This window comes from Vicia villosa, linkage group LG3 (assembly GCF_029867415.1).
Source record: "Vicia villosa cultivar HV-30 ecotype Madison, WI linkage group LG3, Vvil1.0, whole genome shotgun sequence".
Classification (NCBI taxonomy): Eukaryota; Viridiplantae; Streptophyta; class Magnoliopsida; order Fabales; family Fabaceae; genus Vicia; species Vicia villosa.
The window spans coordinates 146,025,907-146,032,820 of record NC_081182.1 but is presented as its reverse complement, the minus strand read 5'-3'; positions in this window follow the sequence as shown (position 1 = coordinate 146,032,820).

Below are 6,914 nucleotides of genomic sequence, written 5' to 3'. Positions count from 1 at the left end.
ACTTGAGATAATTGAGTCGGTACCCGCATTGCATTTGCATAGAGTCGTGAGTCGGTCTCTATGATTTGCATTTATCATCTTTGTATTCGTGCATTGATGAATGAACACGAATATGTACGTTTATGTTGAATAGTCTTAGGTGTTGTCTTACGTATCTAAGTTTGAAGTATTCGGTAACTACGAGAGCGTAGAATACCTGTTGGAATAAAACTTTCGAAGAGTTAAGTCAAAAATATTTATTATGTCGGTTTTGGTGATTGAAAGTTGGAGTAAACTTGGTAGAGTTGATACGTTACAAGTAATCGGAGTGCGCAGCAAATGCATGGTGTAGTGCAGTTGTTCATACGTGAGTAAAAATGATGTTGATAGGTTGGTTGCGTTGATGTCGTGTTTAAGTTGTTGTGTTCTGGATCTTAAACCGGAGAATTCCTAAGTTGGTTACTCTTTGTGTTGTGATGTTAAGTTGTAAAATATGTTACTTAAGTAGCATTCGTGTTGTTTTCGCCATTGATGTTATGAATTGTTGTATCATACATGAGGTAGGAATTAGAAGAAGGATGCAGGAATCATATCCAGAGTGATTTGTATTAAGAGGATTTTCGAGGACAAAAATATTCAAGTGAGTTGTAACGCCCCAGATTTACTTAGAATTATTTTCGATTAGTTGTAATTATATGATGTGTTAGTGTTTGTGTTATCTATGATTTCTTGATGTTTTGATACCTTGGATAAGGGTAGTTGCCTTAGAATTTATAAGAAATGAAGTTAGATGTTTTGGTGTGGGGTAGTGCCTTAAGATTTATAATAATTAAGGTCTTGTGAAAGATTAGTTGGACTTGAGGTGTGTTGAGAATATGAAGTGTAGTTGGAGAATAATTATTTTATAATAATTATTATTAGCAAAATAATAGAATGAATATTATTATAAGAATTATTTGGTTTATTTTAATTAGAGAAGAGAATTGTTGGTATTATGATTTAGGGTATGTTGGATAAAAGAAGAAAAATAGAGAGAATAGGCTTTATTTAGATGGATCGTGAAAACAAGAGGAAGAGGCAAGAGAAGAAGGAAAACCTAAGGGAAGAGAGTACAAAAGCCATGGCAAGAGCTTGAGGAATCCGAAAACATAAGGTAAGGGGGGACTCTTCCTTTTAGTATCTCTTATGTGGTCTTAGGTAATAGGTAGATTGATGTATGGTTTGATTCAATTAGATATTGGGATTGTTAGGTTAGGGTATTATGATTTGGATTGACTTGATGAAATTCTATGATTGATGGTTATAATGCGTTATTTTTTAGGTATGATGATGTATGATGATACATATGATGATTGTATGCCTGTATATAATGTCTGGAATCGTTTTTGAGTGAAAAGGGTGTGAAATCGCAGGTCTGTTACAGACCTGAGAATTTATAAAATCGCAGGTCCGCTGAGCAGAGGGGGGTCTGCAGAGCGGAGGACCCGACCTCGTTAGCTTCTGTCTAATGTCGCTAGAGGTCCGCTGAGCAGAGGTCTGAAGGAATTCGCTTCTGCCTTGCATCGCTAAGTGAACCTTGCTGTGTGAGAATTTTCTAAAACTTTAAGATGGCGTATCTTTTGATCTGTGAATCCTTTCTTAGTGCCGTTTTGTGCGTTGTGAAGAAAATTAAATATTTTATATTATGAATTGGTGAGATGGGCGGTGGCCTGGATTATTTTTAAAAAGATTATTTAATTGCTTCGGTGATATACATTGTGCGTATATGGAATTGTGTAAACATGACAATGTTTTAGTGTGATGGTGAATGAACCGTTATTATTATTAAGGTGATGATTATATGTTATATGTGGACATGTATGATTGAATTTAACATTGTGTGCATATATTCTTGAATGTGACAATGTGTTGATGCGGTGATAGATTTGTTGTGACTATTATCATGATTGCTGTGATAATATGACAGTGATGATTGAGTGATATATTTGATGTAAATATATGTGAATAATTGAATGATTGTGCAGCATGTAAATCCTTATTCGGTGATGAAAATGGTGAGTTATGATGAGACAATGCGGTGCATCGGATCAGTGATGATTTTAAGTATGGTATATGTGTATATACATTCATATGCGTTCGATGATGGATCCCGGTGATAGTGCGTAAAGTGATAAATGTTATGTCGTGAAGATAGTTACTCTCTGTTTGGTGTGAGTTAACAGAAAAGTATCCAAGAATAGATGAGAAGTAATGAACAAGTCGGAGGAGCTAGTTTATAGGCGAGATAACATCGCAAAGTGAAGAATTAAGAATGTCGAGTGAGCATCGATTTTGTGATGGATGTTTAAGGAAGTCTGAACTAGATTAAGACTTGTGAACCATGTAATTGACCGAAATATTTAACATGGACGGTGACTTAAGATGGATTATGAGAGTTGCGCAGCGGATGTGTAAGGTGGAGCAGTTGCTATGCGTGTGTGTTTGTTAAAGGTGAAGAACTAGGTATCGGAAACCTAGGAGAATGATATGTCTTGATCTGCATGTTTAATTTGGTGGGTTGTTGAGATGAGAACGATGTACCGGAAATATGGTATTTTCTTGTGAATACTTGCCGAGTTTATAAGGATGATATAAAGGATGTTAGTTGATGGTGGAGTTGGGTGTATTCGTCGAGTAATCTTGTTAAGTTGACGTTATAGTGATTTTGTTTCTGTTGTCGTGATATTGTTGTTGGATTCTGTAAATAAGAAATGATATCTCGTACTATGACTAAGTTGAGTATGCTGGTTATGTTGATTTTACTATAAGAGTGATACAACGAGGCGGAGACAAAGTTGTTGGTGTTTGTTGACGATTGACGTGCATAATTATGGGAATAAAAGTACATATGTGTTCTAATGTGGATGTTGTTACGATAATGGTATGGTGTTGAAAACCCAAGCATATGAGTGTTACTACCTTAAGAATCATATGTCAAGGTATTGTTGATCAGTGATGACTCTGTTGCGAAGTTAATGAAGTGAGATTGTATATCCACGTTTAAGCGTGTTATAGTTGTTGCTACCATAAGTATTAATGAGCCGGGAGATTCCTGAGGTGGTTGGAAAGTTGTTAACAAGTATGTTGTAGAGATGTCAGATAATTGACGCTAGATTTAAGTCAGATTGAATTGTTTTGGTAATCGAAGTGTTGTCAAACGCAACTGAGAATTGGAGAGTTGGAAGCGAAGTTGAGGATGGTTATGTCGGATGGATTTTCGATGACGAAAATATTCTAAGTGGGGGAGAGTTGTAACACCCCGAATTTAGTAAATTATTTAATTAAATTAATCAAGGATTTATTCGTTGGAATTAGTTGGAGTCAGAATTTATCGGTATTATTCTAAAGGCGTGATTGGATTAATGTGTTGATTTGAGCAGTTAAGTTATGATCGGATTAGTCGGAGAAATACAATTGCGAGATGGTATTATTTGCATTATGGATCAATTATAGTTGTGGAATATTATCGGGAATAATATTCGTTATGTTATGTGATTATTTATTATGTGTGTTATTTGGCTTAATTGAGTAATTAGAGGAATACTATGAATTGGGCCTAAGTGGAAGAAATATAACACAATGGATGGGTTGTGGGTTAATATCAATTAAGAAAAGAAGCATATTAAGAGAGTAAGGGTTTTAGAGACAAAACTCTCATTTGGAAAAAGAAGAGAAAGAAGAGAAAGAGGGGAAGAAAGATGAAAGCTATGGCATGAAGAGGAAGGACTTCATTGAAGAAGGTGAAGCTTTTTCTAAGGTAAGTGTGGGGTTCTTACTCTCTAAGGGTTGGCATAATGATGGATATGGTAGAGATTAGACTTCTTAATTGAATATCCATGTTTGTGTGAGAATTGTAATCTTGATGTTGTTGATGAATGATTTGTGTGGCATTTGATGGAATTGATAGAGGTGTATATGATGGGTTTTGATTGTATGTTGTTATCCATGATTGTGTGGAAATTGGATTTGAACTTGTTAGGCTTCATGGTAGATTTCCATGAAATTGTGATTCTAAGTATGATTGATGATGTTGGTATGTGAACCCATGGTTAGAAATGTGTTTATGAACTTTGTATGTGTGATAATTTGCTTTCAATTGATGTATGGATTGTGTATGGGTTAATGGGTGTTGTATGAGAGGAATTAATAATGAGAGTTGTAATGAATTGAGTGCTATCATAGGTGTATAAGTTGACCCATAAATGTGATGGGATTGTTGGGAAAATGGGGGATTTTGAATATTGAAAGTGGGCTTTCGTAGTAGCAAGATATGGAGTTTTTGGGGTTTTGGTACAGGGGAACCCGATACCCAAAAGGGTGGAACCGGTTCCCAAATCCAAAAATGCACTTTTCAACGGACAGAGGGTCTGGGAACCCGGTTTCCAGATTGGGGAACCCGTTCCCTTGCAGTAAACATGAATTTTTGTGAAACTTTATAATGTCATAACTTTTGATCCGTAACTCTGTTTTATGCGCCGTTCGAAGCATTAGAAAGCTAAAGCAATGAACTATACCATGATGCAATGAAATTATTCATAGGTTATAGTATCCTATTATGTTTATTAGGATTAAGTGATGAACTATGTTGGGTTAACGTATGAAATATGCTCTTTGCTATGAATTGAAATAACCATGTTGCAGTATAACTTGATGTATGTTTTTCTTATGACGATACCGTGCTATTGAGATGATGATATGTACTTTCCTTATGATGATATAATGATGTATTTTGCTGAAATAATAAATAAACATGCTTTTAATTAAGAAGTTGAACTAATCATGTTATGTCATTACTCGAATTGTTGATGTTTGTCGTTAACATGATGAATTTGTTGTTGTTGCCAATAATATGATGAATTTACAGTTGTTGTTGTTAATATGATGGATTTGTTTTCATTGTTGCTAGAATGTGGAAATTGTTGTTGTTGTCATAGACCCTAGGGTCAATGTTGATAAGTTGTATTGTGATGTATTGTGAAGTGAATTAATGTTGTATGATGATATGCCATAGAGACGTAATTGCAAAGTGATGTATTGTTGTATGATGTGTGCAAAATAGCGACGTGATTGTAAAGTGATGAGTTCTTATGAATGATGATGATTTTGTTGTTGAAGTTCGACATTTAAGTGATAATTTTCTAAGGTGATTTAGACGATGTCGTGTTGTAAATGTTGTGTTTGTGTGGATGTTGCATTCATTAACTCACATCCATTGCATAAAAGAGACGTGGCCTTAATGGCAAAAGCGAAGATGCCTTAATGGAAAATAGCGACGTGTGCCCAATGGCAATTTTGAGACGTGGGAGTTATACTCCAAATGGTACCACATGCATTTGCATAAGTTGAGTCGCATGTGAATTGGATTTGAGTCTTATTTGATTATGTTGTTGTGACTTGATGAAGATATGTTTGTCGTAATGTGTTGGAATCTTACTTGTGAATTGCATATATTGTCATGGTTGATTGTTGACATTGTTGCCATTTCATAAGTTGATTACCTGATTTTAATTGTTGAGACGATGATATGTTGTTGTGACGTGATGATAGTATAATTGTGAATTTGAATATGTTGTCTTAATTGATAATAACATTGTTGTCGTTTTGAAAGTTGTATTATATTGATAAGTTGTTTTGCGATGAAAATTGTTGTAAGATGTTAGGTGATGCGAAGTGGTGAAATTATGTATGATCTATATCTCCTATATTATTTATAATGCATTCCTTTATATTGTAATATATCTCACCCCTTTCCTGATATTTCCCTTACCATGGGAAATGGGTAGGTAGTCAAGATTAGCTGTGGATGTTCGAAGTGACTTCTTGAAATCTTTATGTTGCTTTATGGCAAGTCGAGTTGGTGTCCATTGCTCTGATACGTAGCACTCAGGGAAATTAGTCGTTATTATTTAATTATTGTATTCCATGATGACATTTGTTTTAAGTTGAATTGAAAGATGTTTATAAGTTAAAGTAAGAAGTTGTGAATGAAGTTATGTTTCTGAATGCTATGTATCATTATTAAATGCAATATAAGTATGTTTGTTTGGTTAAGTCAAAATGTGACATCCCATCCTTGATGAATATTTTTAAATGCACTCTGATTTTCGCTTATAATTGAGGGGTAGAACTTGGGGTGTTACATAAAGATTCAGGGGACTAAGAGCTACACAATGGTATCGAGTTTGAGTTGAAATGAAGCTTCTGACTACCTTGTCAAAGTATGATCAAAAGTGGTGAACAAAATGACTTAACTAGGGTGTTTCAAAATGACCCTTCTAAACCCCGCGAAAATTAAATAAATAACCAGAGTAACATGAAACAAGGGTGCCACGAATCGATTTAAAACACAAAATAACATACTTCATTGTCATGCATTAACTAAGGAACATTCATCAATAGTTCATAACATTTCATGTCAACACAGCAGAAAATTAATCAAACGGATAGGCACAACATCTTTGATACCATGTCCCATAAAATAAACCAAAAACAAACAATTAAAGTATAAACTTATAACCTCAAAAACTAGCGTTCCCCAGTGTTACAATATCAGAGCATGATACTTGACGCTACACTAAACACACTGACTTATGAGCTAATCCTCACCAAGTCGAAAGTTGTTATCCTCAATATGAAAAATGACAACATGTAAGGGTGAGTCTCATTCACAATCAATAAATATTATGCATTCATGAGCAACACAACATCATAGCCTACCATTCACCCAAATTTCATTATATTCAGATTTTCATACAGTCATTAAGTAACCATACCAACAATTACATCACCAAAATATAACACTGAAACTCATTCAATCATGTTATATCAATATGCATATGGACCATTTGACACTATACATGTGGTACCAATAAATCGTGGACTTAATCCACCCGACC